Source organism: Biomphalaria glabrata, chromosome 17, assembly GCF_947242115.1.
Source record: "Biomphalaria glabrata chromosome 17, xgBioGlab47.1, whole genome shotgun sequence".
NCBI classification, from domain to species: Eukaryota; Metazoa; Mollusca; class Gastropoda; family Planorbidae; genus Biomphalaria; species Biomphalaria glabrata.
The window spans coordinates 7,184,342-7,208,921 of NC_074727.1; the positions used below are offsets into that span (position 1 = coordinate 7,184,342).

Here is a 24,580-nt window from a genome sequence, read left to right on the forward strand (position 1 = left end):
TGATAAAGTTGTTTGTTTTTGTTGTGTACAACTCACTCTGTCTAATACAAATCTTGTACACGTTATTTCTTCCACTTTCCATTATCATTTCCCTAACTATACACGAATCAATTAAACATATTTAACAATTAATTCATTAATAAATGGTAATATATTACTTTTCTTTGATATAGAAAAGGGAAATACACTTTTAAAGTATTGAGATAGGCCTACATAGTGTTAGACACCTTATTTATATAGATTAGTTATTTAGCGACGCACCATAGAAGACGCATATTGAACGGGACTAGTGACGTTTGGGATATGTTGGGTTAGAGACCGGAAAATCAGTTAGCGATATAATCCTCTAGGGTAATGGCGTGTTTAGTGACAGAGACGTTTACTGTGGCCTTTTCTTAGAATAAATACATGTTACATTGTTCTTCAGCGTTGACATATCTTTACTAGTTAAAACCGATGTGTTTGTTTTGTCTGGATTGTTGATCAACTACACGGAATACACCCGAACAATAACACCCAAACGCTTGCAGAGTAATTGGTTGAAATTCAACAGTCATCCATAGTTGACCTCAAGACAGCCTGAACAAGCAACATCACAATAGCTGTTAATGTGCAGTTTTTTTTTCTCCATTATATAGGCTTTTTTTTAAATTATTATTTTGCTTGTTCGGGTCTTTGAAAAAAAGGCGGCTACTAATATCTACAATGAATTTAATGAAAATTTTGAAAAAAAAATCCTTTTTTTTTTGGGGGGGGGGGGGGGGTAGATAAAGCATATAAAAGAAATTTGAAATTACTTTTATTTATCTAAAGAAATATAATAGATTTCTTTTAGGCTCCAGATTAGCTTTTTTTTTTTTATCGAAATAACAAGCAAAATAAACTATGACCCACTTGAGCTTCCGTAGCTCTACAAAATATTATTTTTTTAAAAAAAGGGATAAAAGGTTTTTGGCTGTGGTTTTGAAACCGCAATAGGTTTTTATAGGCCTAGAATTTTAAAACCAATGGGAAGTGGAAAGGGGGGGGGGGGGCGTTATAGCGGTTTAGAAATTGTATAAAGACCTGCAATGAGTATAGTATTGAAACAACTTGAACATACATGGCCATTCAGAAGCAGAACTAGGTGAAAAAAAAAACAACATACGTTTGTAGTTTTTCTGTTTTCATTTCTGAGGTATGTTAAAGTGTTATTACCTGAACTTTTGAATCATTTTGCTCCGGAGGGGGGGGGGGGGAGGGGGGCGTAACTCAAGCTGCCATCGAGAAAAAAAAACAAATAGAAAGGGGTTGCAGGATGGAATGAATATAGTATTGGGGGGGGGGGGGATGTGGGGGAGACGACTTGGGCCGCGGGCCGTAGTTTGCCCAACACTGGCTTAGTGTCTCGTCTTCTCCCATTAGCAAAAAGCGTAAACGAACATGTAGTCAAGTGCGTAAACTACTTTATGCATAAATCTGTGACCATTTTAACAAGACCAAAAAAAAATAACTCCTTATACACATTTCTCTCCCTCAGAAAGAAATAGAAGATACATGAATACAAAAAATATGGGGTAAAAATATTACATATATATCTAGATTTTTAAAAAATTGGGATTAGATCTAGTTATTATTTCGTTCCTACTCGATTCTAGCTCTAGAAGTAAAATTGAGTTTTTTAAAGGTATTAACATTTTGAAAAACAGCGGCATCTTACCTTGGCCTAGCGAAGCACTGACAAAGACCTGTTCAAAGAAGTTTCAGCTCAGACACAATGGATAATTCATTAGGAGAAATGTATATGATACAGCCAGAAGTATGGCTGGATGTCATAGCGGACTGACAGCAAGAGATTAGTTAGGGTTAGGCATGATGTTGAATCACAACAATGTGATGATGTGAAATTTTATAACATTTCAAGCCTTGAGCCACAAAACGTATATAAGAATTTTCTGACAGAGTCCCAATCTATAGAAGTTTTATTCTAGAGGGAAGTGTGCTGGTGAGGTAGAGGAAAGGTTCTACAACTTTTTTTTTTGATGAGGTATGAAACTGAAACTCTTATGTGGGAGCAATGAAAACTAGTGCCTCAACTTAACGAACTTTCATGATTGTGGGATGCGGCTTTTAAAAGGGACATCACATCCTATGGCTCCTTTTGTCTCGAAAAGCAATGGATGCGCCCACACGAGTCACTGGTTTCGGTCTGATACTCCCAACGCCTAAGGGGCTTCACTCCTGATTTCTGTTTCTGTAGAACATAACGTCAAACAGCATTATGAGATCAAAAGCATCAATATGGCGGAATTCTTAAATTGTGCCGCGAAGAAAAGATTTCAAATTGGCGCCTTTTTAGCATGACAATTAGAAATCTCACTTTAAAACTAAGAGATTGAACAGCAGAGTTCAAAATGTTTTCTATAGCTGCCGACATTCCACTCAACTCTTGGTACTAATTCACGGTACGAAAAGCAATTTTAAAATCACAGAAGAGATAGCTACTTGGAGGAGCGTGCATGGGACCACCACTGGCAAAGACCTGTTCAAAGAAGATTCAGCTCAGACACCATGGAGATGCTTCTATTCATTCAACGGTGCCCCCGCTGCGGGGAAGAAGAGGATACCGTGCCTCATATTCTGTCTGACTTCCCCAGACTTGCTGATCTCCGTCTCGACAGGTCTGGGAAACCCAAAATTCTCGACCTGTATGGTGACATTTATGCGCTACGCAAGACAGCAGGGTTTCTGTCCAGGGCTTTTGCAAGAGAGGATTTGAGCCTCTCAAGCCCTCACTCTAATGGAGTTTGATTATGATGATGATTCATTAGGAGAAATGTATATGATACAGCCAGAAGTATGGCTGGATGTCATAGCGAACTGACAGCAAGAGATTAGTTAGGGTTAGGTATGATGTTGAATCACAACAATGTGATGATGTGAAATTTTATAACATTTCAAGCGTTGAGCCACAGAACTTATAAGAATTTTCTGACAGAGTCCCAATCTATAGAAGTTTTATTCTAAAGCAGCGGTTCTCAACCTTTTAAGCTCGGCGACCCCTTTTTACAATCCCCCACACTGCCGCGACCCCCTCCCCCCGACACACACATACAGCAATAGAAGAGTAGACAATAACAATCCATATTTTTGATGGTTTTAAGCGACCCCTGGCAAATGGTCAATCGACCCCCCAAGATTGTCGCGACCCACAGGTTGAGAACCCCTGTTCTAGAGGGAAGTGTGCTGATGAAGTAGAGGAAAGGTTCCATAACTTTTTTTTTTTGATGAGGTATGAAACTGAAACTTTTATGTGGGAGCAATTAAAAACAAGCGCCTCAACTTAACTCTTTCTCTTCTTATCGACGTTACAATCGTTGATTTTGACCTCAGTAAATTAAATTAATGTTTAATTTTTTTAAACTTGACTTTGAATTATATAAAAAGAGCATACATTTCCATTTAATTCTAGACCAAATAAAACATTTTCTGATAACAAACAACAAAGCTATTGAAGCCCAATCATAACAGGGGTAGTGAAATAGTAATGAGCAAAATGAAGAATTCTTCAAAACGTGGGAAAATAACTAAGGAGAGAAAGAGTTAACGAGCTTTCGTGGTTGTGGGATTCGGCTTTTAAAAGGGACATCACATCCTATACATATGTGGCTCCTTTTGTCTCGAAAGGCAATGGATGTGCCCAGATGATTCACTGGTTTCGGTCTGATACTCCCAACGCCTAAGGGGCTTCACTGCTGATTTCTGTTTCTGTAGACCATAACGTTAAGCAGCACAATGAGATCAAAAACATCAATATGGCGGCATTCTTAGCTTGTGCCGCGAAGAAAAGATTTCAAAATGAACTCAACAACAAACTACAAGAGACACAAAAGAAGTCGATTTCGCATATAATAGCTGACATAAAAGAAGTCGATTTCGCATATAATAGCTGACATAAAAGAAGTCGATTTCGCATATAATAGCTGACATAAAAGAAGTCGATTTCGCATATAATAGCTGACATAAAAGAAATCGCAACTCTTCATTTAGCAGGCTGAAAGGGGTGAAACCGAACCGAACCATACTTGTCATCGAACCGAACTCAAATCTGACCGAACCGAACCAGAACTTCGATTCCCATCTACAGTTAAAACTTGACCCATCGTGAAGATTGATCTAGCTCGCAGCGCATAAAATACAAGGCAGCCATTACGTTATAACACGTTGGAATCTCATTCAATGTAACACGGCCAAACATAAGTAATAGGGGGGTTTGCCTATGCCTAAGGCCGGCCCTGAATGCAACGAACGCACTTAATACATGTATTGATATAGATCTAGAGTAAATGTCTTTATAAAATCTACACGATTATTCTAAAACACAATTAATGATCAGTTTAAATTACTGTAAGTGTAAGCACTTTTAAGTTCTCTATTTAAAAAAAAATAACTAGAGCTAGATCTAGATCAACAATATATGTAGATCAAGTGCAATCAAAGGCCTTGTTTTGAACTAGAGATCTAGAGTGTATCAGATAATGAGAAAGCCTCATAACCTCTTATCAACACTTACCGAAACCGAATCCCATACAAAACACTTTAAGTGTAAAGTAGCACTTTAATCAACTACACACTAATGCGTAAACAAAAGCTTCCAGATCGCTGGACACCTCTAGTACAGAAGATCTGCGTGAATGGAAGAAATAAAAAAATTATCGAACTTAGTCACGTGACGAAACATGTTTCCGAGAAAAACACGTTTCTTGGAAATAGTTAGTTGAATAAATCTTTATCAACATTGTAGTGTTCTATTCGATGATGGGCACTGTTAAAGAGACCACAATGAATTTCGTTACTCTATAACGCAAGTAGTGACAGAGAATGAGAATAAATATTTGTTTATTTTAATAATAATAATAATGTGCAATGAATTATGTTTTCATTTAACGCAGCTTGACCCTGGCAGTGCCGGAAAAGAAAATTAATTCATAATAATATTAATAATAGACTTTGCTTAATCTATATCTCCGCGCTGGCAAGCTAGACAGACGAAGATACACATTCTAGTTATTTCCCTTTATGATTATATACAAAGCAAGATAGAAGTCAAAAAGATGTCAATGTTACTATTTTTAGAACAGATTCGTTTTTAATAAAAGGCTAGTCTAGTTATATGCTAAGCAGAAATCAGTGTTACTATCTATCCTGTTAGCAGACGAAAAGGTCTTTCAAGGATAAAGGTAATCAAACCTTTTATTATGCAATCAAATCCTGCAATTACTAACACATCTCCCACGTGTGTTCGTGTGTGTCGATGTGTGTTCAGTTCGCGCATTTTTTATGGGTCACACGGGTGTGCTTGGAAAGACGCGTTTTTGTTATACAAAGTAAGGGTTGTCTTGGCCTCATGAGGCAGGCGTTTTATAACAGACGTATTATCATGGCAATGATGTGTCCTGATTGTACACAAGTGGAAGGGGGCAAGTGTCATAAAAGGGGGCGCATATAATGGATGGGACGCACGTAACAGTAATGGGGCATATCATGGTTAGGTTAGGGTTCTTGTAGTTGTAAAGGGGCGCATGTCATAGTTGGGGCGCAAATCATGGTAAGGGCGCATGTGGGCATATAGACAGGCATATTTAATTGTATTGGGCGAATGGAATAGTAACCCAAAATGGGTGCATGTAGTCGTGCTGGGTAGAACTAATGATGACAGTATGGGCGGATGGGACGTTTTGGCACAGCCATTTAAGCGAGAGAAATTTTGACTATATTTTACAAAACATAAAATTTTTTATAATAAACATTTAAAAACATGTAAATTTAAAACATGTAAAATTTTGACTATATTTTACAAAGCATACAATTTTTTATAATAAACATTGTTTTCTTTTTCACTATATAGTGTGCATCCTCCCCCCCCCCCCATGACTATTTTATGTATGCATATAACTACGGAGGGGCTGCCTGGTCGTGTGCTTGGGACGTGTGGTCTCGATGGTCCCGGATTGAACCCTGCCCGCTGCATTCTTTCGCCATTCCATGAGAGGTTTTTGATTCTGATGGAGCATCCAAGACTAGTGGATCATACCACCTATAAAGAGTCGGATTCCTACCACAGACCTTGACATTGACACACTTTTTTTCTAATGCAGTGTGGATGACTTTGGTCTTTAAAGGAGAACAGAATGATAGTCATCTTTTTCTTGTATCTGTTTAGATTGAGGTACTAAACATGAAATTAATAATTTTCGTGTCAACAAAAAAAAACTGCGTTGATTTTTTAGATCATTGTTGTTGTTTTTTTTTGTTTTTTTTTGACAATATTAAAACCTGCATACATACATTGTAATGTTAGTTGCACAACAATAATCAAAAAATAATCTTAAAATCCAAATTTAAAGTAATATGAGTAGTAAATGAAACCTAAAGGTACTGAAAATTGTAATAGAATGGGCCAATGTAATAGAATGGGCGCGTTTAATGGTAAGCTACAGCAAACGCATACATCAAAGTGAATCAAAAAAAAAAAAAGGTCCCATGTGTAAGTCACTGCTGTGTAAGATTTGCACACGGTCTTTTATAGTTTATTTATATCCTGTTTCAGGAAGGTTGGAGGAAGGGCGGGTCCTTCAAAGAGCGGGTCTGCAACGCATCCACACAATCCTGATGCAGTCCCAACTTCGATGGGCAGGACACGTCTGCAGAATGGAAGACCGCCAAATTAAGGCCAATTGAAGGAAGGACAGCGTTCACAAGGCGGACAAAGAAAACGCTTCAGGGACACCCTCAAAGCTTCTCTGAAAGCGTTCAGCATAAACCCAGCCACCTGGAAGACAGAAGAGCACATGACAGAGCATTAAGGTCGTCGCGCTTTGAAAACTGTCGCTTTGAAAAGAGAACAGCTCTGGCAGAAGAAAAGCGCCAGAGAAGAAAAGCAAGGCCAATGACACTAGCTTCAGCTGGGATAACCTGCCCAGTGTGCAGCCAAACACACCGGGCTCACATAGGTCTCACCAGCCAGAACACACTCATCTACTACTCAATGCCAAAAAGTGGGTCTCCTGAGAGATCGCTAAACAGCTAAAAGGTTTAATCTCACACTTTTCAACAGATCGTAATTCATATCTTCGTAGCAGAGGCGTAGTGAGGGGGGGGGGAGGAGGGGGAACGATACCTCGGTGGCCATCCACCTATATTTCTATGTGATATTCAAGAAAATTGGGGGGGGGGGACCGCCAGTAAGGTTCCTTGCCCCGTTTTGCTCACTACGCCTCTGCTTCGTTGTTCGTCACCATATAGAAGAAGACTAAAAGTCGGTAAAGTAAGAAATAAAATTAAAAAGCAATTTTTTCCAGTAGCTCCATTAAGTAAAATGAAAGGCACGCCCCTGTGGAAGCGGGGCGGGGTATACTCAAATCTGTGACTAACCTTAAAATCTGTTCAATGATTTTATTTGTCTATCTTAAAGGATAGCTGAACAGTCTGCACCATGCCCTTTTCAATGTCACAGAACTATTTTGTGAGGATTATTGTAAACTAAATTAAGTTAAGGTCAGTTCCAATTGCACAATCAATCTCTTCCCTCTGGGAAATGTCAGAATAGACAAACAGACACAGATTAAGGCGAACAGTGAACAAAGAACGTAACTGATCATTTGGTAGTACTCTACACACACAACTGAAATGATCATGATGGAACAGTCTAGGGCAGTGTTTCTCAAACGTTTTCCTTAACGGAACACTTCGCACATTCTGAGTATTTAGCGGAACACTTCGCACATTCTGAGTATTTAGCGGAACACTTCACACATTCTGAGTATATAGCGGAACACTTCGCACATTCTGAGTATATAGCGGAACACTTCACACATTCTGAGTATATAGCGGAACACTTCGCACATTCTGAGTATTTAGCGGAACACTTCGCACATTCTGAGTATTTAGCGGAACACTTCGCACATTCTGAGTATTTAGCGGAACACTTGGCACATTCTGAGTATTTAGCGGAACACTTGGCACATTCTGAGTATTTAGCGGAACACTTGGCACATTCTGAGTATTTAGCGGAACACTTGGCACATTCTGAGTATTTAGCGGAACACTTGGCACATTCTGAGTATTTAGCGGAACACTTGGCACACTCTGAGTATTCAGCGGAACACTTGGCTTATTTTTTTTAGAGAGATTAATTCATGTGGTGGCCTACTAGTTAATTATTTCAGCAGTTCGTAGAACACCCATTCAGGCCTAGTGGAGCACTATAGTTCAGTGACAGTTTGGGAACCACTGGTCTATGGCATTGACACATCTTAATCGTTATGTACCAATTTACAGTATAGGACCGCCTTCACACAATTACACTCTTTCTTTAACAGTTTGCATTGGACACGCAACTAAAGATTGCTGAAGCTGTGCTTTCATTAAGAGTATGCGACCGTTGTATATAGGCAAGTGATCTGATGTAATAGTTACGGAGTGGGAGCTTGTTGCGTCAGTTGTTTGGAGGGCATCTTAAGCGCGAAGCACTTTTGAACATGTTGCGTTTTATATTTGAATTAACTTCAACTTCCAAGAAAGAAAGGAAGAAAGAAAGAAAGAAAAATAGATTGATAGATTGAAAAAACAGATTACGATTGACATTTTTTAAAAATTATTTAAGGAAAAGAACCGCTAATTACTATCATTTTCTGATAATTACAGGGTTTAGCTCCCTTTCTGTTATATAAAACAAAATTATTTTTTTAGTACTAAATGATTAACTAATTGGTTAATTTCGGATTGATTCGTGTGTTATCATCGACAATGAATAAGCATGCACAATTTCAACTTGATCCGAGAATGGGAAGTAGGAGTAAAAAAACGTGTCAAAACGTAATAAGGGGATTAAATCCATACATACATCCACATCTCTCATTAACTACATTTATTCCCCTTACTTCCATATCAAACAAAATAATTAATCACAAAAATTAATTAATTGGTGAATTTTTTTTTATTGAATTATGTCTTGTCAGGCACAATGAATAATTGTGCAAAGTTTTAACTTGATCCGAGAATGGGAAATGGGAGAAAAAGACACGTTTAAACTTTTTACCAGACAGACAGATTGACAGACTGACAGAGTGAGTGGGTATAAGCTTTGTAGACAAAAAAGTGCTCCCAAAAAAAATAAATGTCTTTAAAAAGATATAGGTCTAGTATATCAAAAGGCCTACTTCAGTATTCTGTACACGGATATACCATATAGCTTGCTACTTATGGATATGCCTCCATTTCATGAAAATCTCATTTACAAAGCTTTGGAGCAGTGGCGTCACTAGGGTGGGTGTCACCCGGTGCGGACCGCACCCCGCTAGTGACGCCACTGCTTGGAGTAGGGAAGACGGGGAGGAGAACAGAATAAAAAAAAACAGTTTCGTACATTCGGTACATTTAGTTCATTCTGTTTGATCCACTCCTCAGGAAAGTTTGACACCACAAGTTATGTATGAATTTGCTATCTTTTATTGACTCGATGGATTTGGGTGTTATCATTGCTATCAATCAGACTTGTTTTGTACCGAGTGATTTATTTGAAGGCGTTCCGTATCGAGTTGGTCTAGATCACATACATGAATCATAGAATGCAGGAATGTAGGGGACATAAATCGGCAAAGTATTTGTACACGCAATCAAACAGTTCATTGATTAAGACATAAGCAAACAAGCAAAATAGGCAAATATACTGTTGAAAAAAAAAAAAGCTTATATTAAATGTATCAATCAGTTTGGATCAGCCATGTCATTAAATTTGTAACAAGCCTCAATCTATAAAGGGGACTAATTCAGCCTAAACCACCACTTCAGTCAAGTACTATTTCTATTTGAGATACCAAACAAAATAATTTATTACCAATAGTTGAATAACTAATTGGTCAATTTTTTAAAATTGATTCTTGTGTTGTCAGGTAAAAGAAATAATTGTGCAAAATTTAAGCTTGATCCGAGATTGGGTGTGGGAGAAATGATGTGTACAAATTTTTTACCATACAGACAGAGTGAGTTGTAAGCTTTGTAAAAAAATATTTTCCTAATACTTTCCTAAAGTGGAAATTAAGGGAGACATCCTTGAATACTGAGGTAACGCTGTATCTGTTGTCTCTTTCTTGATAGACAATGATAACAGTAAAAAAAAAAAAAAAAACACTATCAATCTAATAGGCTGGCGCGGTGGTCAGGTGATAACTGACCTTACAGACATCTTCGGGGCTCCAAATATAAAAACAAAGATTTTTTTATGTTGGTCACAGAACGGTACTGCTTCCCTCCCTTGATTATGATCATAGCCATGCATTGAGGCTTAGTGCTGGGACTTGCAACATTGTACGGAAGGTCCTCGGTAAAACACTGTTAAGGGGAGACTACAGTGAAATTATTTTTTTTCTGTTTTACATCTCAAGATCTGGCAGTGCTTTGGGCTAAAACCGCTAACACATTAGCTATAATAAGTAAATTGATTTTTAATAAGAATAGCAATAATACTAACAATAATTAGATTGAGTAGTGATGACAAATACACTATGTAGTAGCCAACATTTAGTTTAGTTTATTGATATACAAATCAGGTAAAATGATATGTTTGTTAAAAAGATGTGCAATAGCAGTACAGCGGAGACAATGAGCCTAAATGTCAGGTTTCAAATGCAGGGCAAACAAAAGACAATGTTGTCCAATTTAATCAAAATTTCAAATTTAAATTAAACATTTAAAAGTTTAATCGATGGCTATAAATTTTGTGAAAAAAATTTGGTAAACTCTATATGTAATCTTATTACTCTTACTTAAGTAGAAATCTGATCAATATTTCAAAGTTTCACAATTGTTAACATTTTGGTCATTATTTCTATGATAGCTCTCTCAAGTGGAAGGAATATCATAATTTATATATATGCTAAATTTTGTTTTGGTATAGCGTTATCGTTTCAGTAGTTACGCTGAGGTGGTCACTTGTAGTCAAACTGAATTTCCGTTTGATCGGACCAATACAAATTATCTTATCTTATCAATTTCCAGCAATCTTCTAGTTAACTCTAAAGGTTTCAATTTTCGTGGCGTATAAAAATTGTTATATCCCCTAATTTAATGCTGATTATCGCCATCACCTGGAGTTTCAATAATGAATGACCATTACATTAATGACCATTACCAGTCTTCTTGCAAGTCACGGAAGATGTGTATCGCTTTTAGTTTATTGAGTGTTGGTGACCATGTAAGACAGAATTGGACATAAACATTTGCAAGAGAAAGGCTCAATATTCTACAAACACACACCTTTTTAGAATTAACAAATTATTGATATATCTTCTTTTCTTGTATTGTTTCACGGCACTCATAAGAAATGTATCCGTTGCAACTGATTAAAGATTAATATAAACTGTGCAATGACAAAAAAATTAAAAAATAAAATAAGTATGAATCCTATTATATCAAATGTTTGAAAAAAAAAAAAGCTATATCAATGAATGTATATTTTTTCCATTTGAATATGTATTACAGCTTCCTTGAGGTACGCATGTGTTTGGCTGCTTTTGTTATTTGGCGGTGCCCAGTGTTTGGAGACAATGTGGACGTAGAGTTGAATAAATCAACTATACTTACATTCTAAACAACAACAACAACAACAACGAAACAATGAACAGAAACAGAACTAAAAAAAAATGTTCAAGAAAAAATCTATTAATTTTATTAAAGGAAGTACATCACTATAATTGCAGAATAGTTTACAAGATCAGACCAATTAAAATGTGCATATAAAATAGAGTTCTAATTAAATACCAAGAAAGAAACATTTAAATCATGCTGCCAGTATGGAATGATTATAGAAGGAATTTTACTTTGTGTCCAATATTGACATTTTAATATAAACTCCTGTGAGGAAATATATAGGCCCCCACACAGGACCACATCTACATTTCTCACTCTAGTTTATCGCAATCCAAATGTTTATTTTATATGGAAGTGGTCGCCATGGAGATATGTAAAGTTGTTCATTCTCTCAAGCATCCAATGAGTCTGTTCCACACTTGTCCCCCACTTATTATGCACCTGTCCCACACATAGTCCGCTCATGTCCCACACATGTTCCACACTTGTCCCACATGTTCCACACTTGTCCCACACACGTTCCACACTTGTCCCACACACGTTCCTCACTTGTCCCACACATGTTCCAACATGTCCCACACATATTCCACACTTGTCCCACACGTTTCAGAACTTGTCTTTTCATCTCCTGGACATTAACATAATTTGAATTGTTATTACTTGGTGACGCCATCATGACGTGCACGCCCTGCAGCCCATTCAGCTAAGAAGCGAGTTTTAATAACATTTAAGGAATAAAAAAAAGTTAATCTTAAGTCCCCTCCGTTTCAATAGTAGGCTGGCTAAATTAGTAGAGGAAGAAAACTATTGTGGAATTTTAGGAGAATTCGGGACGTGGCAAACTTTCCTACGACACAAATATTAAACAGAAATATTTTGACAAATTTGACACGTTGTTGTTGAATATAAATCACATTGAGAGAAAAAAGGTCACAATCGACAAATGATCCCCAGTAGATATCATCTTTAATTTTTGAATCAACGTAAAATACTGCATTGTTTCGTAAAATACTGCATTGTTTCGTAACCTTTGGGCCTATCATAAATAGCTTTTGGATCCAAAACCTAAACAAATTACAAATGGTGCTTTAATGGCAGATATAAATGGACAGATTTACATGTTTAACAATACATCATATATTTGTAGTTTTTTTTTATAAGCTTGAACATTCCTAAATAAATAAAAAAAAATAGAAAAAAAAATTGGGGAGATTAAAGCCCTACATCAAACCTCATACTGGCCGTCCGTTAGCCTGGGGTTGGAAGGGGGGGGGGGGGAGGTGAGGCGGGAATGATTTGAACCTGATACCAACCTGATAACAGATTTATAGTGTTTAGAAAAATAAAATATCATTCAACCCTTCCAATTTGTTTAATCATTAAAAACAAAAATACTCATTAACACTTATTACTACAGGTGTTTCTTTTTTTTCTTCTACAAAAACTTTAGTTCAAGGCTCTACTATAACAGCAGAGTAGAAAAGGAAAGAGAAAAAAATATATTAGAACTATAAGTGTTATTTTATAGAGTGATTATTTTAAGCTGTGAAACCTGGATTGGATTCTTATTTTGTATGTAACCTAAAATTAATTATTAATGTGTATAGCTTAAATTAAGTGATACATCAACTAATTAATAGTGCTGTTTAGCTGTAATTTTACAATGAGTATTATTAAGTTAATACCAATGTAAACACGCAAAAAGAGAAAACAAAACTAAACAGCGAAAACGGGGAAAAAAATCAAATTACAAACCAATTCTAAAAATAGATTTAAATGAATTGTCTCGTATGTAAAGTATCTAACAGTTTTAACACTGCAACGAACAATCTATACATCAATTCCTGCGAACAGAATACATACCCGCCAATCCCATTAAAGTCATTTTTTTTTTGTTTGGAGCCATTCGGTGTACTATATTTGGCTCATTATTATAATTAAACATGCATTTCATTAAATTAATAACAAAAGTTTAAGAAACACAGTGCTTTTTTTGTGACGGTTACGCACCGGTATGGCGTACCGGCACTTTTTTTCAATGTGGGGAAAATATTATTACTTTTCTTGTATTTTAACAATTATTATTAAGTTCATAGTAGTTAAAAGTCAGGCCATCCATCACTGAGTACGGGCACCTATTTCCTTACAAAAAGAAGCACTAAAGAAATATATACTCAAATCATACATACTGCCTATTTTTATATCAGATTTTTGTCAAGAGACTTTTAGAAGAAAATATGTACAAGGTAGATGACAGTAATAGCTGAAAATATTGAACACTTGTAACAAAAAAAAAAAGTCATCATAAATAGGAAATTGCTTCAAAGCAAGGACAAAATAAAAAGCAAAACATTTTGAGTTGCATTCAAAAAAAAAAAAAAAACTAATAATTTAACACAAGCAAAATGAAAAGTGATAATTTGAGATGTGAATAATAAAAATATTTCAAAAAGATCACTACTGACCAGTGGCGCAGCTAGGAATTTGCCATCATTTGGAGGCCCAGGGGGCTTGACCTTTTGGGGGCCCGTGTATTTTGCATAAATTTAATAATGTAAAAAAAAAAACACTCATTAGGGGGCCGCCGTCAAGTGGGAGCCGGGGGCTATTTTCAAATTCTCCCCCTCCCTCCCCCACCATAGCTATGCCTCTGCTAGATAAAACTGACAAAATAAAAACGCAGAAGCAAAGGTAGACAACTTTGTTATATATAGAAAAAAAAAATTATATACAGGAACCACAGTGGACACAAGAATTATTCTTAGACGAAATAATTGAGACCCCTTATTTTATTCTTGAACTCTTTAAAATTCTGGACCGTTGATACTTAATTATTGATAATTAATGTACTTAATTGTTCATAAATTGTTCACTGTCCACCCAAAATCTTATCAATTTTCCTTCAGGATTTGAAAGCTAATTTGTAACAGACATTACTATCAGTAACTAAACCAATCAAATAATATATCTCATGCTAATAGCTTATTGACCACAGCATATTCTACCATATCAAAACCATTTTAAAAAATATGTGTTTTTTAAGTGTATATATCTTATTCAGTGCTTTCTCCACAAGAAAAAGAATTTAGGCAGGTACAAACTGAACTGATATAGTCATTAGTGTTTAGGGGATAACTCCAAGTTCAATGATAACATTCTAAATGGAATAAAAACCCTAATGCCTAACCCATTTTTTCATTACTACCTGCAAACTTACAATGAACTTTTTTTTTTGGAATTGAAACCAACATTTATAAAATTAAGAAAAAACACTAGTTTTATCATGAAGAGAAATAGGCAAACTAGAATTCATACAAATTATTTTTAAGGTTTAGACTACAAAAAGAGCAAAGTTAATACTCCCAGAAATACATAAAACTTGGACAGAAATTGATTTCTTTGAGCTGAATTGTTATTATTTCCTGATGCACCATGTTGGTGCTCATAAACGTCTGAGTAAGCTGGTGCAGCTGTTGTGGTGGGCACTCTTTTAGTTGTAGTGGTTGCTACAGACGTGGCAGCAACACACGTGTCTCCATCCAGGGTGTCTTCAGCCTCTGCGCAGCAGACAGTGTCTTGGAATTGGTTGCAGTCTCGCTTCTTGTAGTTCAGAAACTGCTTGGAGCCGATGCCGCAGATAGAGCACGGCAAGCATTCCCAATCACACTCGCATTTCCGCCCTCTGTAAAAGTCAGCTTTGCAATGGATTTCAGCGTCTCTCGTGCTGCTACATTCAGCCACTAGCTCTTCAAGCTGTTGAGAGAAAAAAAAAGTCTGTTTTTTTCTTTTGGCCTTAACAAAGATTGCCGAAGTACATTGCTAATAATTTGTAAAAGCATTAGGGTAATAATTCTGAGACCTCTTTCTTAATAACGCAGCTCGTCCCTTCTTAAAAACTATGATTCAACAGACAGGACACAGTGGTTTACTTATCTTATATAATACAGACGTTACTTCAAAAACGAAGATTACGTCCTACGCGCCATGCATTTAGTCATGCATATTAACCAATGACTTAAATTCTGCCAAGTCACTGGTGTTCCTGGCTAGCTCAGGCAATCCATTCCATGCTCTAATAGCACTAGTGGGCGTGGGCTACTTTTTACGTGACCTGCAGATGAGATTCTTAATCATACACCAATCAGACTCATCTAGATTATGAGGACTTTAATAATCTTGGTTTAACAAATAATAATGTCAATAATAACCTCGTTTGCTGCCACATACCTATATATATTGTTACGATATTCTCTATCAGGTCTTCTGCAAACACTGCTAAACACTACTAAACAGCACATCAAACACAAGAACTTGACAACAAGAGCTTCAAGTAACAAAGTGGCGGTTTAATTACAATGACATCGACAGCCAATTCAACACAATTGGCTACACTAACTTCAAATGCTTTGCTACACACTAGAACTGCCTAACTTAACATTACACGTCTCTCTTGTTCGTACAGCTACATTCTCGAGGACTCAAAGGTACCACAAGTCCTCGCTGCTTTGCTGTCCTGGACTCAACTGTCCTTTTTTACACAATTGTCTCTAGTCCGTGAAGGCTCTGGATCACATGACCACAACATGGGTCATATTTGCGTGAACTAGCAGTACTGTCCCTTGTCTATCGACAGCCGTTGACCCGTTGACCTGTGTGATTGGCCTGAGTCGTGTGTATTATCAGGGGGCCTCACACACATTAACCCTTTCAGTCCGCCACTGGAGTTACTACAATATATTATATCTAGACAGGACACAGAGATGTTCTAACACTACACAAAAATTGTCGTGAAAAACTTTTTTAAAGCTGAAACAAGACGTTGTTTTTTGTATAATTAGATCGACTTCCACAAGTAGGAAGGCAGGAGAGCCGCTGGTCGTCCACTTTGACGGTATACTGATGTACCTAAAAGCAACATGAAGCTCTTCACTTGCAGCTGGGAAAAAGTGGCACTGGATAGATCCACATGGAGAGCGAAAGCACACAGGAAGGGTTCCGGATTGCAGACGCAATACACACCAGAAGTAGAAAGAAGGGTGAAAATACAACGGCGCCTGGTGATTACAGATGCCAAACCTGTGGACTGCAGCTGTGTAGCCAATCTTTAGTCACATAAGAATTTGCAAAGGGAAAAGATTATCTCTCGAGACGTAAAATGCCACATACTTAACAACATAATCTTGTGTGAACTTTAATATTGTCAAAAAAAAACAAAAAAAAAAAAACAATGATAGAAAAAAAAAACTAATCTTGTTCACTAAAAACTGATTTTTAAATTATGGTTTCTTCAACGTAATATTGACTACAAAAAACAAATATGAGCAACATATAAAATACTTTTTTTTAAATCTTATAATAAATTCAATTGTATCAGATAGTTTGGATCAGTCAAGAATAAATATATTATTATTATATTGATCTAAATGTGTGCGACTAACAATAGTTTTACCAATTTTTTTGTTTAGCTATCTCAATGCTCTATGATCCTATCTCATGTCTGGGCCAGTTGTAAAAGGGGGAGGGAAGAAGGGGGTATCTTGGTGAATGTTTTTTAATGCATAAAACAAAATTCTCTCAGGGCTCGATTCCTGAAGGGGACTAATTCAACTTATAACACCACATCTGTCAAGTACGATTTCTTTCCCTTTTTCAATATACCAAACAAAATAATTACCAATAGTTAATTAACTAATTAGTTCATTTTTTAAATTGATTCTATTGTTGTCAGATAAAAGAAATAACTGTGCAAAATTTCAGCTTTATCCGAGATTGGGTGTACAAACTTGAGTGAGTTGATATAAGCTTTGAAAAAAAAAAAAAAGGTCAACTAAGGCTCAATGTTAAACGATTATCAGATCTTATACAGACTTTCGTTTACAGTACAAAACCAGGAGAAAAGACAGAAACGGTCAAGGGAAACACTGAATTCCATGACATCACACTGAAAGAAACTCTATCTATGTACCTTGAAACAAGAGAAATTCACAGGTAAGGACAGGACAGGTAAGGACAGATATCATATACGTATCATCGTTCTTGTGTTGTCAGGTACAAGAAATAAATGTGCACAATTTCAGCTTAATCCGAGATTGGGTGTGGGAGAAATAGCACGTACAAACTTTTGCCAGACAGGCAGACAGACAGACAGAGTTGATATAAGCTTTGTAAAAAAAAAACGTTGAATGACAGCCTGTGCGTCGCACACTTCGCTTCCATTTATGGGGGCAGGGTAGGTGTAAGATTGTTGTGATGTCAGTTAGGAATTGAACATAAAGTTCGAAATATATAATCAGGAAATAGTCAAAGCCTTTATTTAAAACTTTTTTTTTGGGGGGGGGGGGGAATGTACTTTACTTTAGTGAAAACTTATGTTTATTATAAAAAGTTAAATATAATTATAGCTTTTATATAGCGCTGTTTTCATGCTTATAGCATGCTCAGAGCGCTTTGGTCCAATCTCAGTTGTGGACCAGTTGGGGGGGGGGCGGAGAAGGGGTATCTCGGAGAAGGTTTTCCGTGCTGCCTTAAGGCGCTCAGTTAACACAACTCTGCTCGAGTCGGGTATTCAACCTCCAGCCCCTTCCTAGTTAGCCAAGACAAGCCAAGTTCAACCGTACTTAGCCTCTCGACCACGTGGTTTATTTTCACTTTCTCAGAACTTCTCGCGCCAAACGACACGGCACGCGCGAAGACGTCTGGTATCGCTGCTGTTGACTATTTGACGACAAGTAACCCTTTTAAGGATGTTGTATCACAAAGGGATTCCATGGGTTAAAAAAAAAACCTTTACATCTCGGATCAGGTTCAAATATTATTTAAAACTAAAATTAACTAAAACTTACATCGGGCATCTCAACCTTAAGGCAGGCCGTGCAGAAGATGTATTTCTTTGTCTTGGCCATGGCTGCTGTCATGAATGTCCCTTGTAAACAGGGAACGCATAGCTGCTGGGAGTTGATGTACTTCCCCGGTCCGCAGGACTTATCCAGGATAGCATTGTCTCTGTACCAGTCTTTTGGTGTTTCTCTTGAAGGAATGTCAGGGTCACACTCCGTACACACTGACGTCACAGAGACTGGTATTAAAAAGCAAGCTATAATTAACTGGACGGGCGTCATTTTTTAATTTGTGGCAGAATCATATGTTGCTTTCACTCTGAAATTAAACAATGGAAAAAAATGTGTAATATATATATATATTGTTGTAACCCTGCCTTGCACCAGTGCTTGAGATGCGCACTAGCGCACTGTTGAACGTAAACAAGAAGACACTAGAATGGAGAGAAGAACAGTGCATCAGGGATTGTGAAGAGTCTGAATGTTTGGGAAACTAAGAGGCCAGCTTTTGTGATGCCTGAAGGTTGTAGTAGGGACCTGGAGCGAAGCGGGGAAGGCTTGTTGGTTTACATTCAGGTTAAGTAGCAAAGGACTGGTATACTTAGTAGTAAGACTCTGAGGAAGCTGAAGTATGTTATGTGTTTGTCCTAGTGAATAAACACAACTATTTATTTCCTGTTAAACTGTGTTGAGTTGCTGCCTTTTAGATGAGTGCCTAACCTAGAGTTGCAACAATATATAACGAGGGATTATGTTTTAAAGGTGTATGTCTAAAGTTAGATCTATATATTATTAAATAGAGGAATGTACTTTGGTGGATTTTTACATAATTTGCACAAACATATTTTAAGTCTTAAATGATAGTATTCTGTAAGTAATGTGGAAGGGAAGGCAGCCGCGCTAAACAATCAGTCAACTATTACAGTTCACACAGACCTGGTATTAAACAGTTCACTAAACAGATTTAACAAACTATATGCGCCATGTATATCTGTTGCACTCTATGAAAAAAAAAATATTATAGAAGATTCACACATGCATACTAAGTGTTGGAGTAAAGGCTGAAAATAATATCGTAGGCGACCTTTAAGAATCTGTAGTTTGGTAATGGTCAAATGCCAGACTGGTATTTTTAAACAGGACCAGCAGGAAAGTACCAGAAAAAAGAAGAGACAGAGAAAGCGATGGGAAGACAACATAAAAGAATGGACAGACCTTCTATCAAATGCAAAAGAGAAGAATGGAGAAAGACAGTCGACGGATCTTATGTGGTTCCTTAACGGTTCAACAGACAAAGGGGAAGGTGAAGAGAAAGTAAGAGAGACAGTCTTTTAGTATGGCTATATTTGTATATCGCTGTTAAATAAAACGAACATCCTATTCTTGTTTTTAATAAAGGTGTATAGATTATTGCATAAATTGTGTAGACTTAGTTTTTGAAACAAAATATGCACGTTCCTGCTAACCATAATAAGTTTATGCATCTAAGAAAATATACAAAACTCTTAGAATAACATCAAATGTACATATCTTCGAAGCTTTCTATATCTAAACCATACACAAAAATACAAATCATGGTTCCCTTTTATGGCATCTACCTCTGTGACTACCATAGTACAAACACGATACACGATTTCTTTTAATGGTTTATTAATACATTTAAAAAATGTATATTTAATTTTTTTTAAAGAAAATAATTGAGATTCAGAAGACCTTTTGTTGTTGTTGTTGTTTTTTTTAAACTCATTTTCTCTTTCACAAACTACTTATTTTACCACTGGGAATGACGTTTTTATTGTTGTTGGTTTTTTGCTAAGGTCGCCAGTTACAAGCAAGTCAACAACACACATACATAGTTGTGTTAAGTGTCAGGAAGTTGACTGACAAATGACACAGGTATTTAGGCTAACACTTGTCTGGGAAAAGTATGTAGTAGATTAGCTGATTCGCATCACTGGCGACCCCCACACCTCAACAATATGCACACCACTACAGTCAGAGAATCTAGCCCTACTGTATACCTTTTAATAAAAACAAGATTTTTGAATGAACGGGCCTGCCATTGAAAGAGGTTCTATCCAAGTAAAAAAAAACCAGATAGGAATGGAGAAAGACGGTTGACTAATCTTGTGTGGTGCCCCAACGGTTTATCAGACTAAGGGATGGGTGAAGATAATAATACTGGGACTAATAATAATTACTTATAAATAAAAAAAAACATTTTATGTAAAGTAAAAATAAAGTTCTCTTTCAGAACTTGCGTTCTATAAGTCAGATGATATTAAGGTCATCTGTTTCTATGGCCAACGGTTAACCGCCAGCTAAACGACTAAACGCCTTTACTTTCTCCACCTTAAGTCAGGTGCCCATTAGAGCTGGGTGGACTCAGGAACGCGCTAAAAATCCCGAGCTTCAAAACCCCAGTATTCACCGATATTCGAACCCAGGACCCCAGGACCTCGGAAGCCAAGCGCTGAACCACGCATCCACCCCCCCCCCCACTCCCCATTTTATGTATACACCGAAATGTGCTTGTTTATAAAGCGTTTCTAATGCCGAAGTATTACCTGGATCTCCTGATCAGGAAATGGCTTTTGGTAACTGGTACAGAGACTTCTGTCTTCAGTCTTGCAAAGTATTTGCAATAGAGGCACGCGAATCAAATAACTTTCTATTGAGACAGAGGCAGATCCGAAAAATGACGAGAGTGGACTCTTCTGTATACCTCCACCCCCCAGCCCACCTTTATCTTGTTTGGATCGCGAATGTTTCGCTGTTTCCAAGCCCTATCTTATCGACCTCATTAGTCATACAGGAAGTTGCAAAGGGAAAAGATGGTCTCTCCAGACTTAAAATGCCACAGAGACAAAGATCTTACTGAGCCCACTTTTTACCACGGTTCTGCTCCTAGACTTAGTTAGAGCGCTGCCAAACGAAGAGCTACTCCAACACAAGAGTTTCAACATCGTTTCCCACATTCCCAGGCGTTTAGCATTCTTCTAGCTCAAGAAACAACAAAAGGGAAAAGCCTCACAATGCAAATTTTGGCGCCAAAAATGGTTATTACAGCAGTAGCTAGTCCCAAGTTATACTAATTGTTATTGGGCTTTATAGATATTTGAGATGTGTCTTTCTCTGGCAACTAAAAGAACGTTTGATGTCCTAGAATTTTTCTAACTGGTAACTAAAAATGTTTGGTGGTCTAGAACCGTTTTGACTTCTTAACTCAAAGATGGCTTGGTTCCCTTACAAAGTTTTAACTCATAACTCAAAGATGGCTTGGTTCCCTTACAAAGTTTTAACTCTTAACTCAAAGATGGCTTGGTTCCCTTACAAAGTTTTAACTCATAACTCAAAGATGGCTTGGTGCCTTTACAAAGTTTTAACTCATAACTGAAAGATGGCTTGGTGCCTTTACAAAGTTTTAACTCATAACTCAAAGATGGCTTGGTGCCTTTACAAAGTTTTAACTCATAACTCAAAGATGGATTGGTGCCTTTACAAAGTTTGAACTCATAACTCAAAGATGACTTGGTGTCTTTACTTAGTTTTAACTCATAACTCAAAGATGGCTTAGTGTCTTTACAAAGTTTTAACTCATAACTCAAAGATGGCTTAGTGTCTTTACAAAGTTTTAACTCATAACTCAAAGATGGCTTAGTGCATTTACTTAGTTTTAACTCATAACTCAAAGATGGATTGGTGCCTTTACAAAATGTTAACATTGTTAAAGTTATGACATTGTCGTCATTTGGTCTTAGCTAGGACAGTCGACTCCAAAACGTGAAACTGAAAGGTTGTGTTATTGTAGTGAGTTAGATTTTGTTCAGAAATATTATTACTTAAGTCTACTACAGTTATTTTAACTTATACCCACTTAATTTTGTCTATATTATAATAAAAGTTCTATTTAGTCTTGTTCGCAGACGAAGTTACTCAAGTGATTTCAAGCTTTATTTGTTAAGATCTAATACGCCTACAGCGGTCTAGTTGTCTTACCAGCAGTTTTGGGTACTACATGTCAACGACCGTCGACAACACTAGTATACTGTTCCCTTTCGTTAAAATTAAACAAAAACAGTTCATACAAAAACAGGGGAAATAGACACTTGGCACAAAGACAACAATGAACTTTGCAGGGGCGTAGCTAGGAATTTTCCATCATTTGGGGGCCCGGTAGGGGCTTGACCACTTTGGGGGCCCCTGGTATTTTGCGTAATACTTAATATTTACTGTAAAAAACACTGATCTGATTCGCGTTTTCTGTTTGTATTATATCAAGGAACATTGTCATACTAAACCTTAAGCCTATGGTTAACTATATAAGTCGGTCAAGTGAATCTATCATAAAATTGTTTTTAAAAAGTAGCTATTATAGAACGAGTTTTTTATGTTATTTTATTATTCTTTAATTAACATTGTAACTGGATGGAAATCTTTACTGAATATTGAAGATTTCTATAAAATTTTAAAACAACCTTTTTCCTGGTTATAGTCAAACCACTTTTAGCCTGAAAGTGACTAAGTGTCATGAGCAATAAACTCTTTAGACGAGAATTAATTTTAGAACTGCTACACGGCTTACACGTCTCGCTTCGATGTTAAACGTTTTGATTATGAATTGTACACCTAGATATTGAACAAGAAATCGAGAAAGTCTCAAGCTGGACAACACATATAGCTGTAGAAACACTATAACTAGAGAAGCTAAATATATATATATAAGAGAAGTTGCATATATTTATACCGTTGTCGAACTTGAACTTGGATACCTATGAAGGGGGATTGAGGTTCGACACCCGACTCAAGCAGAGCTGTGTTTCCTTAGCACCTAAAGGCAGCATGGAAAAACCTTCTCCCAGATACCCCCTCCACTCACTGGTCCACAAATGAGATTGGACCAAAGTGCTCTGAGCACGCAATAAGCATGAAAGTAGCGCTACATAAAAACCATTAAAAAACCATTATATATATAATATATAATTAGAGTTACACCATTAGTAAAATCAATTAAACTTAGAGACAATTCTTAAACTTTCTTGGACTTAGATCCTCCCGTGTTGTTCGGCGCGTTGGGGGATCTGAGTGTGACAGACGGACAGACGCATATTTTGCACAAACCTAATAGCGGCTTTTCCACTGACGCGGGCCGCTTCGAATCACACTTTGGGTCAGGATTTTGTGATTTTACCATCACAAAAGAGATCCAAGACACCGATAGCAAAGACAAAAGGACACAAAAAGTATTTAGTTCCCCAGGCATAGTTCAGGAACAAAAGTTGGATTATTTGCAGCATTGTTCCAGCAAGAAAATTGAATGTTAAATAAGTCTAAAAAGTGATTTTCAATAATCGTTTCTAGTAAATTACTTTATTTTAAAATCCCGAGCTACCTATTATCGATATTTTTTTGAAAAAAAAAAGTCATTTGACATAAATTTGTTTTATGGTGAAAATGCGGAACAAATTTAATATCGATAATTAAACTATAGTGACGTATTTTCAAATAAAATAAGTGTAATATTAATCAATTTTGCGGTTTCAGACAATCATTTAACGTAATTTCCTTTGTATAAAACATTATCCGGAGCAACATTATAGTTAATGAAATATAAGTCAGTATAGAGATTTTCATTTAGCATTTACATGCTATTTACATTTTTTAAAAACCGGAACAACATATAATTGATCATGTGTTTTTTGCAACGTTTAAGCATGGAAATTAAATGTAATATAAGTTAGAAGAGCAAACATTGGCACTAATTTGTTTTTCACAAAAACATTCGGAAAAATCTATTATAGATACTTAAAACGATGTTTCGGAAGGAACATTAAAGGTTTAATCAGATTTTCAGTAGCTTTTAGTGTTTATCTTAACAAGACGGACAGACCGACCAACAGACAAAACGCACAAAAAATAAGTGGCTTTAATCCTAATGGGGGCACTAAATAAAAAATAAATAAAATCACTTGCATAATTAAGTTTTATAAACTAAACGGTTTGCTTTTAGAAAACAAAGAGTAGCCGTTGCACCTAAACTTTGCAAGCCGCATCATATGGTGAAATAATTTTTTCATTTCTCTTTTAGTTTTCGAGATCTGAGTGTGACAGACGTA

General features: G+C 36.6%; 1 protein-coding gene across 1 annotated transcript in view; it reads right to left on the bottom strand.

Annotated features, from left to right (window-relative positions):
* LOC106051132 (uncharacterized) overlaps positions 1-24,580 on the bottom strand; it is a 44,389-nt gene that overhangs the window by 13,538 nt on the left and 6,271 nt on the right. The window lies entirely within an intron of this gene.